The following is a 10,023-nucleotide window of genomic DNA, read 5'->3' as shown; positions in this document are numbered from 1 at the left end:
TGATCACACCATGACTTGCCAGGAAGGCAGTTTTGCTCTTTGACATGTTAACTCTACTGTTACAGCTTTCTGAAAAGGGGATTTATTTTTTCTGAGGTTGTACATTTTCCCATTTGTCATAACAGAGGAAAAATTGATTCAGTGCCTGCTTCTGTTTAGAGCTGCGTGTTAAATGCCCCACAACAGAAGCTGTTCAGTTTCTGGGACTCATTACCGAGCAGAAGTCTCAGCTGAGAAACCGGAGTGATTACTAGTTTGTTTGTGGCTGCGGTGATCCAGTAAGAGGAGGGAGCCAATCTTCACCCATCTGCTGTGTCTATCTGGATTTCCTCCTGTTCTCAGGCGGCTGGCCAGTCGGCTCATCCTGCGCTTGGGCGTGACTGCAAGCCATGATGAGTCATGGTTTAAGTGCACGACTCATACCGAAAGGAAAATGAGGCCGATTTTAACTCTACTTTTGATTTTATCTCTAGCTTAGCTCTGTGAAAGTCACAAAGAGCCCAAAAGTGCCACACACAGCAAAAGGTAAGCCAGTGCGAGTAAGACACAGAAGGAGGTATCATGATCAACATGCAAAAAAAAAAGAGAGAAATATACCTGCAGTTCTCTGTACTGGGTCTGACTGGGATGGAGTCTCTTCTCAAAAACAGGACATTAGATGATGGACAAACCAGCGGTCATCTCTTGTCAGAAGGGGCAAGTTGCTGAAAACAGCAAGCTGACAATTGGAAAGTGCACTTGCAAATCTGGAACTTGTTATAGAAATGATGGAACTGATTATGTAGTGTCATTTCCTGATAACTTGGTTCTTGGTTAATTTATTGTCTTATGAGGTATTGCCTAGGACACAATAATGGGACAGTTTCCTACTGTTTCTGCTTTTCCTCTCCCTTCTTCGGACAGCTGATGATCCACACCTGTGGAGACTGGTTCTGCCAGCACTGGAGGAGACTCACAACCTTTTTTAGAAACCTTTTGGAATTTGGTTTCTCATGGTGCAAGGTAGGACCTTCTTGAAACCACTTTCAAAGTTTATCTTAGGAACACACTGTTTCTTTTTCCATTTCCCTTCACAGAATCGCAAACTGGTTGAGGTTGGAAGGCATTTCTGGAGGGCATCTGGTCCAACCCCCCTGCTCAGGCAGGGCCACCTAGAGCCAGTTGCCCAGGTCCATGTCCAGATGGCTCTTTAATATCTCCAAGGATGGAGAATCCACAGTCACCCTGGGCAACCTGTGCCAGTGCTCGGTCACCCTCATGGTGAAGAAGTGTTTCCTGATGTTCAGAGGGAGCCTCCCGTGTTCCAGTTTGTGCCCGTTGCCTGTCACTGGATAACACTAAAAAGACCCTTTTTCCATCATCTTTATACCCTCCCTTCAGATATCTGTACCCATTGATGAGATTCCCACCTCAGCCTTCCCTTAACAGGGACGAAGTACTAAAGGAGGGCTGAAATAGGCCAAGCTGCCTAGTCAGAGACTAAGCTGACATATCTACTCAGCAAAAACCTCTGGTGCTGTTCTTGCTGCTGTTGAAAGATTACAACATGTTTTGAGACTTGCCTTTTCTCAGGCAAACGTGTGAATGTCGCGCTTCATGACAGTGCAGGTCTTGGGTGTTTGTTGGAGCCTGGATGCTGTTCCAGCAAGAGCTTACCTGGCTTGGGAGCTTTTCAAAACACTGCAAAAACACCTGAAAAAGTCAGTGAAGGCTTATTTAGACATCCTGGACCACACAGCAGTCTACTGTTACTTTATGCTTTGTGCCAGATTCAACATCCAAACTGGACAAACCTGTCTTAGGCTTGAGTGTAGTTGTGAAAAGCAGCCTGTGAGTATGGTGGTGATAGTTTCTATTGGGTATTTTGTGTATTTCTTGAAATGGGCCCCTATCTCTTGTTTGCAGAGCTCACATAGGGTCTTCAGTCCCCAGAAGAGACCACTTGGGTTACATGTTGGCTGCTTTACCTCCCAACAAGCATTTGGAGGGGTGAGGAAGAGGGAGGGAAGGTGGAGGGAGGGAAGGACTGCCACTCTGCCAGAAGGGTGGGAGACAATCAAATTCCTGTAGGTACTTCTTTGCACACACAGTCATTTCCTGATACGGAGAATGGCAAACATGACTGTGAATTCCCTGTAAGGTGTTTTCCGGCTGTTGTTTAGCTTAGGAGATTAATTTTCTCATATTATTTCATATGCCACTGTGATCTCTTTTCTCCTCTACAAAACCCTCATCTTTTTGTCTGTCTAGCAAATTCTGGCTATATTGACTCAAAGACTATCTGAGTACATAGAAGATTGTTCTAGGACTCTGTGCAAGGCAGTTTTCTATGGTATGGTGTACTCCATAGGAGGTCAAGACCCTACAGCCTTTCTAAGGGATGTGACCATTTAGAGGATCTCCACAGCGATGTCTTCTCTACCTGCTTTTGCCAAGCACGCTGCCACTATTGGGGCTTCAAGAGGGAGCACTTGGCAGAGCATTGACTCCCATTGACTGACTTCTCAAAACACCCAAGGTCTGTTTAGGGTTTGTGAGTTGCTCACAGGAGCAATGTTCTCGGGGGGATGTTGTACCTGCACACATTACCTACTTCTCCTCATGTCCCTCTGCCTAAGAACGCGTTGGAAAATTTGGGATTCTGGAGTTCAAGTGGAGTTTTGCAATTCACGGTCAAGCTGTTTACATCTCTATGTGCAGCCACGGCAGAACACAGTCATGTTTGGTCCTGATAAGATAAACCTTCAGCTCTGAGTGCTCATTTGCATGCCTTCCCGCCGTGTGAAAGCAAGTTACTGCCTAAGAAAATGCAAATGCCTTGTACTTCATGACAAATGCTGCAAACCAGAAATTGAGGTACTTGCCACACATGAAGTCCCTCTAAGAAAGAACAAAATGTTCTAGTTAAATGCTTGTGAATCGCTACCTGGTAAAAAATGACACCACCTGTCACATTTCACATACGGGCTCAGAAAATGGGGGGAACTTACCGAACCGAGGCAGCTAGTGATTGTGTTGTACAGTGGTTATTCTATGTCACCATGAGATATATTATACTGCACATTCCTTTCAGGCAGAGAAACGTGGCAAGAAGCTGCTCAGCTGACACAGTGCTGGGAGAAGAAATCTTAAAATGATAGTTTAAGTAACAAAAACATGCATTTTTTTTTTTTGTATGCAGGGAGGAGAACGCAATTTAGGTATCTTGCTCTATGAACTTAGTAAATACATGCAGAAATTGCATGTAGGTTCACAGGAGCGACTATTGCCTTATTAATGGATTGTAAGGCATAGGTAAGAATGAACCAGGGTGTTTTTAACAATGTTTCTGGAACAAAGCAATAAATGAAACAGAAGCATTCGGGAATGCAAATAAGCTGCCACTCCAGCTGGGAGCGTAGGCTTTGGCATTGGCATTTATAGCCTACGTAAGTAATGTTTATGCAAAATTACACAACTCTAGGGTTGTGTGCTAAATACTCCTAAGAGAGAGTAAAATGGAACATAGTATACACTGACTCCCTTCATCTGCTAAGACATTTGACAGAGTACATGTCAATAGGCCGAGGAGTAGTCCCACTAAGATCTGAATGACCAAGCCTTTACAAATCTATTCAAAACATACTCTGTTCTGTTGCATATCAGGAAATATCAGATTTTTTTTTTCTCCCTCATTTTGATTTGTGTTATTTTAATACTACTTGGCTGGCAGTTTTCATTGGTGGCACAATATGATTTGGAAGACTAAAATGATGTAGCAGAATGGGAGGGAAACTTCCAAACACTGATCTTACAGAACAACAAATAGGAGATATTTTGTATAAGAACACTTTTGAGAAAATGCTGCTGTGTAATAATCAACAATAACCAATTTTACTCTCTTTGGAACCAACTGGTCCCTGTATGAGACTTCTAAACCCGTCTGTCAAAGTTCACAGCTAAAATGTAAACTGATGCATAAATAGAAGAGAGTTTGAGGTTCTACTAGTTCTGCCTCTCGTTGTGCAATTCTTGTCACTTTGACTGAGAGAGGTCATATGTCAGCACAGTCATGTTTATTTGGTTGTTCTCCTACCCAAAAGAAACTTATAACTGCTTTTATGTTGTTGGCAGTTGTATTTGTAGGGATGTGATGACTAAGCTTCACATGTTTCTATTAATACAAAGTTGGCTGTCATTCACATCAATACTTGCTGTTGCACAAAGTGAGAAAGACTTTAGATAACTGCTTAAAAATTGGTAGAAACTTCTCAAATGGACGTTGCAGCATAGATTTGGGTTTAGAAGTTCTCAGCAGTACAGTGTGAAGGAAGCCTCATTTCTGTCAGGACATGAACAGCTTGCTTGTTTTTTCGTTATTTGCCAATTGCAGTGGAAATGATGCAGCACAAAAAACTGCTGACTGAAGAGTCAGTTGTATTTTCTAGGTACTTTCTGGTTTTGAAATAACACTATGGATTATCACAAGTGGTGCAGTTGTTTGAATTCAAACTTCTGCCAAGTTTTTACGTGGCTGATGCTGGTAAAAATAAAAAAAAATTGCCAAGTTTTTACGTGGCTGATGCTGGTAAAAAAAAAAAAATCTATCTTAGAAGTGACTTCTTAAGACAAATCTTGTTATTTTCATTATTAAATTTAAAATTATGTTAAAATCAAATGTCTCATTTATCTTTTTTTTTGTCATGACATTCCTTAAATGTCATGGTATCTTAACAGTTTATGTAAGGAATAGTATTGTGTATTGTAGAGGAGCCACCCGCTGCTGCAGGTAGATAGCTATGATTTACTAGAACCGGGGAACAACCAGAACGATGTGACTTAATGTGCACTGGTGCAAGGTGACACAACTCCACTGGTACTATAAATCACTATTCCCCGATGAACGATAATAAAGATGATGAATCACTCAAGAAAGACAGCATTTTCACCAAATGAGGCCTGTGATTGGGCTCCCTGACAAGCAAAGCACGATCCTACCGGCCCTTAGTCATATTCCGAAACCGAGTGCCCCTGCAGAGGGCTGAACAGACTCACACCCCGGGAATTTTCCAGCCGTTTGCACAGGCCAGCCTTGAGGGGATCTGCTGCGCTCAGTGTCTGTCCTCAGAAGGGTCGCTGTATTAGCTGGCATCTGTACACCCCTCTGCACTTCTACCCTAAGTTTAGGTAGGACATCTAGCTTACGCCTAAAGAATTAGCAGACTTTAAAAAAAAGCTTGCACTGAAAAATTAAAGAACTGCAATTTATTTGCAAGCGTGGCTTTTCGGTGTTTCTTCTGGGGAGCTAGTAGGTGTAAAATATTAACCAGAGAAAAAAAGGAGGGAGGCCATTTCACATACTGAATCGGAAGCATGTTTTAAACATACTGCATTTGGTATAGCAGTTAAAGCAGCAGGCGTGAGCTGGTGATAGGGTAGCACAACTGCAAATACTGGACTGTGGGAGGAGTTTGGAAGTATACCTAGGCATATCTAAGTATATAAATATACCTAGTTATCTAAAACTGAGGCCCACTTACATCCAAAATGTTGAAACAAGCAATATGTTCCTTGCTTCACCTGAACATGGCTTGGTTTACTCCATCCCTCCCTCTTTGACCTGAGCATCCTCTCGGTGCCTCTGGTTGTGCTCCTCCGTATGCCCAGGCCAGCTGGTGACCAGAGAGAGTTGGTGCCTCGTCCCCATTTAAACACTCTGCTTGAATATCGGGGTGCAGGAGTGCTGAGAGGTGTTTCCAGCGTCCGCAGTCTGCGAGCACAGCACATCCAGCGGGCACAGGCAAGGCCAGGCCTCCTGCCAAGTGCAGCACGTTGCCTTCTGACTGGGGCACCTAGCTGGAAGCAGTTCCTTACCTCAGGGCTGCAAATTATATCAAAAAACATATGCATAAAATTTGGGTGGGGAGTCCCAGTATGCAAATGCTAGGGCCCTGTTTCTTGTTTGCTCTCCCCCTGCTCACAGATTTTGCAAAATTTGCTGCACAAGGACACACTTGCAACATGAGAGGATCAGCGTTCGTCCTCCACATGAATGCTTTGACCTATTTAACCTATGTTCTGGTGATGGGGACACTGTCTTTGAAGCTGACAAGGCTTTCCAGTTCTTTCCTCTGAGTGGTTTTGGAACCACTTCTTTCCTCTGTGCATTTTTGGAATGATTTGGGTAGAAATTACTAAAAAGTCACAGATAACAATACTGCCATCACCAGTTTTCATTAGTTCTTCTCATCTCCTTCTGTTCGTTAGATCTCAAGACATTAGCCTCTTTCTGTTCATCAAACAGCTACTCTCTTGAACACATCACAAGGATTTTATTTTAATCCATCCACATTATTTAAAGCTTGTAATTGGTGGGTTATAAGAATAGGCAGCAGGCCATTAAAAATGTGAAAATTAGCTTGGATTAAATGGAGCTTGTTCAGATGCTGTCAAGGTTTCAAAGAGCAAAATACAACATATTGCCAACTCTGCTAGCTAACTTCCAGATCCAAGATATACTTGATTCATTGCCTAGATGGTCTCCACAGTTGAGCAAGTCTTATGGGGATACATATAATAAAAAAGAAGCTTTATCCAAGAAAAAAAAAAAGTATTTCAATAGATAATGCCCTGTAAAATCCTTACAGTGAAAGCATAAAAGTTAACCACTGATGCAATGCAGTAGAATTAGTTAACCATAAACTCCTCCAGAAAACAAATTAGAAGTGCTGAGAAAAATTGTATTGTTGCCTGTTGGATTTAAAGTCATCCTGCTTACAGCAACTGTTAAAGTACAAAATATGTTTGCATTATCCGATAACGGCAAGAAACAAAATTCTAGGAGAATGGGTTCCAGGTAGGAAAGCTGCCTCCAGATTATCAATGCCAAAGCAGACATACAAGAGATAGAGCCCTCTCCCTACCCTACAGGTGGTGAAAGAGAAAGAAGCTTATACTGGGGAGAAAAGCTGTTGCTGTTGGTTAAAAAAAAAAAAAAGAAGTAAAGAGAGGGCTCAAAAGAGCACTGAGGAAAAATAAATCAACTGGTCAGTAAGACATTGGAAAGCAAAGTAATTACAAAACAAGTGGTTTATTGGTAGAGACTCTTACAATCAGGGAAAAGAAAGTGAATTGTCCATGAAGAAAGCTAATTGTTAATAAATTAAGATGGTTATTATGTTGCTACCAATAAATTCAATTTTTAATAAAGTTTTGGTGGGGGTATCAAAATAATTTTTCTACAGAGAGGGAGAAACTCTTGTAGAACTGACATCATCTGACAGCAGGTTGGAGCAGTTCTAATGAAAACCACAATGAAATGGTTCAATTCACAAAAGGAAAAGAGGAACAAAAATTCTGGCAGAAAGAACAGGTAACAGGAAAGTTCAGTCTTGAAACCGTTTATAAACAGCATTAAAATGAAATGTTTCTGCCTTATCAGAATGGACTGCTGGCGCATACTGCTGAGGCATGGATAAATTGCACACAGATTTTCCAGAAGTAATTAAGTAGAAGGAAGGATGAAATTGGAGCTGACTTCACAGGATGCGTAGCCCAGCTTCAGACAAAATTAGTAACAAGATCCTAGAGGGAATCACCTGGATTAGCAACTGAAAAAAAATAGCAATGCAGATCAGCTTGTCAGCTCTTCAGAGGGAAGGGACAAAGTGGGCTGCAGGTGGGGGCACGGCAAAGGGTGTGGGGAGCTGGGGTGTGATGCCTCCCTCCCCCGTGGGTGTGCTCCCACTTGGAGCTCCCAGGTCTTCCTGCAGCAGCAGAGGAGGCGAGCCAGCAGATGTGGCCTGGGATTTGAGGTCCTACAGACCAGCACTGGGGAGGAGGGTGGTTAAGAAATCACCACGTGCATCTCTCCCCCTGTCCTCTGCACATGAAGGAAACAGTGCGAAACAGTTTTCCAAGGAAGACTCGGAAGACCAACGTACACTGTCACAAGGTTTACGGTGCCTATCTATCTTCTTTCCAGGTCTTTCTTACTCTACTAAGATGGAAGTAAAAGTCTGTTCTTGAACGGAGACATCATCAAAACCCTCTGAAAGTCAAAGAGTGCAAATAAGCAAATTTGTTTGTAGGGTATATTTCCCATATTTCTTAGCTCAAAACACCGAACAATTTCTTCTTTCAGCATGTTAAAAAAGCAATGACCTACCACATGTTGGCTGTCTTTCTCCAGGATTTCAGTTTATCAGACTTCAGACCAGAAGCAGTAGAGAGACAGCATTTCTTCGGACCTTCTTTGTTTGTTTTTCTTTCACAGACTACATAACTACTAAATGATCTTGTTCCGCTTTGAAGAAGCTTCGGGCTGAACCCTGAAAAAGCTCAAGTTATTCCTGAATATAGTTGTCCATTTGTATCTCATACATCTTCATTGCAGCGCCACAGTAATGTTTTTTAAAACTGGTTTTGACAGGAATGTTTCCATTGTCTCATTTGCTTTATCTCCTCTTACTGTAGAGTGCCCCAGAACCAAAATGGAGCTGCATGAGCATTTGATCTGCAGGTCTGAAGTCTTTTTGGCTTCTTCTTTCCCACCTGAAGGTGCCTCTGGAGTCCCGGTGACAAATGGCCACACATTCTGTCCTCTGAAGACCTCTCTGCCTTTTGCCAGTCACCTGAAAAGCAACAGGCAGAATCAGCCAAGGCAAGGTGTGGAGCAGCCCCTTTTGCTCAGTTTCCCCCTGCAGAAGTTGGAGGTGGCTCCATGAGGAAGGGAAGTCACACAGACCTGCTGCACCGTGTCTGGGACGCAGTGGGGCTTTACGCCAGATGCCCGAATTCAAGAGAGCAATTGCTGTAGCCGCACAGACATACCACAAGGATTTCAAACTCCCTTTCCTGGGTGCTCAGTTTGGACCCGTGCCATGCCCACCTTTGTGCGGTTGGCAGGATAGTTTGTTGATGTGTGTTTGGTTTTGGGGCGGGGGGAGTGGTTCAAGTGAAGACAAAACAGTTTGGTGCTGACGCTACTCACAATCAGAGTTTTAGGTACTTTTTATGTCCACATAGTGTGACTCAGAGTGCTCGGAGTCTCAGTCTTAACAGCATTCCCGGTAGACTAATGCTTAAGCGCTGAGAGTCAAGTTTTAAGTAAATGAATGGCTCTTTTGTACACATACAAGATGCAGTAAGTAAGAGGCCCATGGAGACCCAGCTGGTGGGTGACTGGACCCCAAGGTCCCTATACAGTCAGCGGAAAATTAAAAGACCTCTATTAGGGGGCCCTTACCGTCTGAATAAATGCCTCCTCCCTACTATTGACTCTGTTCCCAGAACAGCATCAGCCCCAGATAACATGCAATCTGAATTGCTCAAGACTTTTTTGAACTGGGGCGCTTTCTGTGTTGCCCAAGTCCTTGTCAGATGTCATAGGAGATCTTCATACAGTCTAAATTTTCAAAGGTGAAGTCTGGCTTGCTGTGATGTGTCCATTTTCATTTCTTTAAAAGCTCTGATATTCAGAAAGCCTTATTACCCAGCCCCTGATAATGAAAGCCTTGAGAGACTACCGCATGCTGCTTACCCAAACACTACTTAGAATTTAAAACTTGCCTTAAATTACATAGTGAGCAATCTAAGCCCACTGTGGACTACTCCTCTTCTTCTCACCTCATCCTTTAGCGGGCATTGACTCTTGTGACTAAAATGCTATTTATAAACATATTTAATAATTGCTTAAATGGGGCTGGAAGTTTTTATTTACTTATTTTTAAATAAAAGTCCTCAGTAAGGCTCCAGTAAGGCTGAGACTAGCTGAAGATGATGTGTTTCATAAACCCTCTGCCTGCTTCAGACAGGTACTAAGTAATTCCTACCCTTGAAATAGGAAAGTGCATCATCAGCAGACAAAAAGCTCCAAATGCTTAAGATCATAGTGAAATAGTCATTTTGTGTGTTCAACTGTACATATCATGACAGGTCTGAGCTCACTGCCCATCTATCTTATAAAGGCACTCTATTTTATGTTGCTTATCGTTTGTAAGCATATGCTTTAATACTCCTGATTAGATAAAAAAGAAGAAAAAA

This window comes from Egretta garzetta, unplaced genomic scaffold (assembly GCF_000687185.1).
Source record: "Egretta garzetta isolate BGI_Z169 unplaced genomic scaffold, ASM68718v1 scaffold45, whole genome shotgun sequence".
NCBI lineage: Eukaryota > Metazoa > Chordata > Aves > Pelecaniformes > Ardeidae > Egretta > Egretta garzetta.
Note: the sequence above shows the minus strand (reverse complement) of the source record.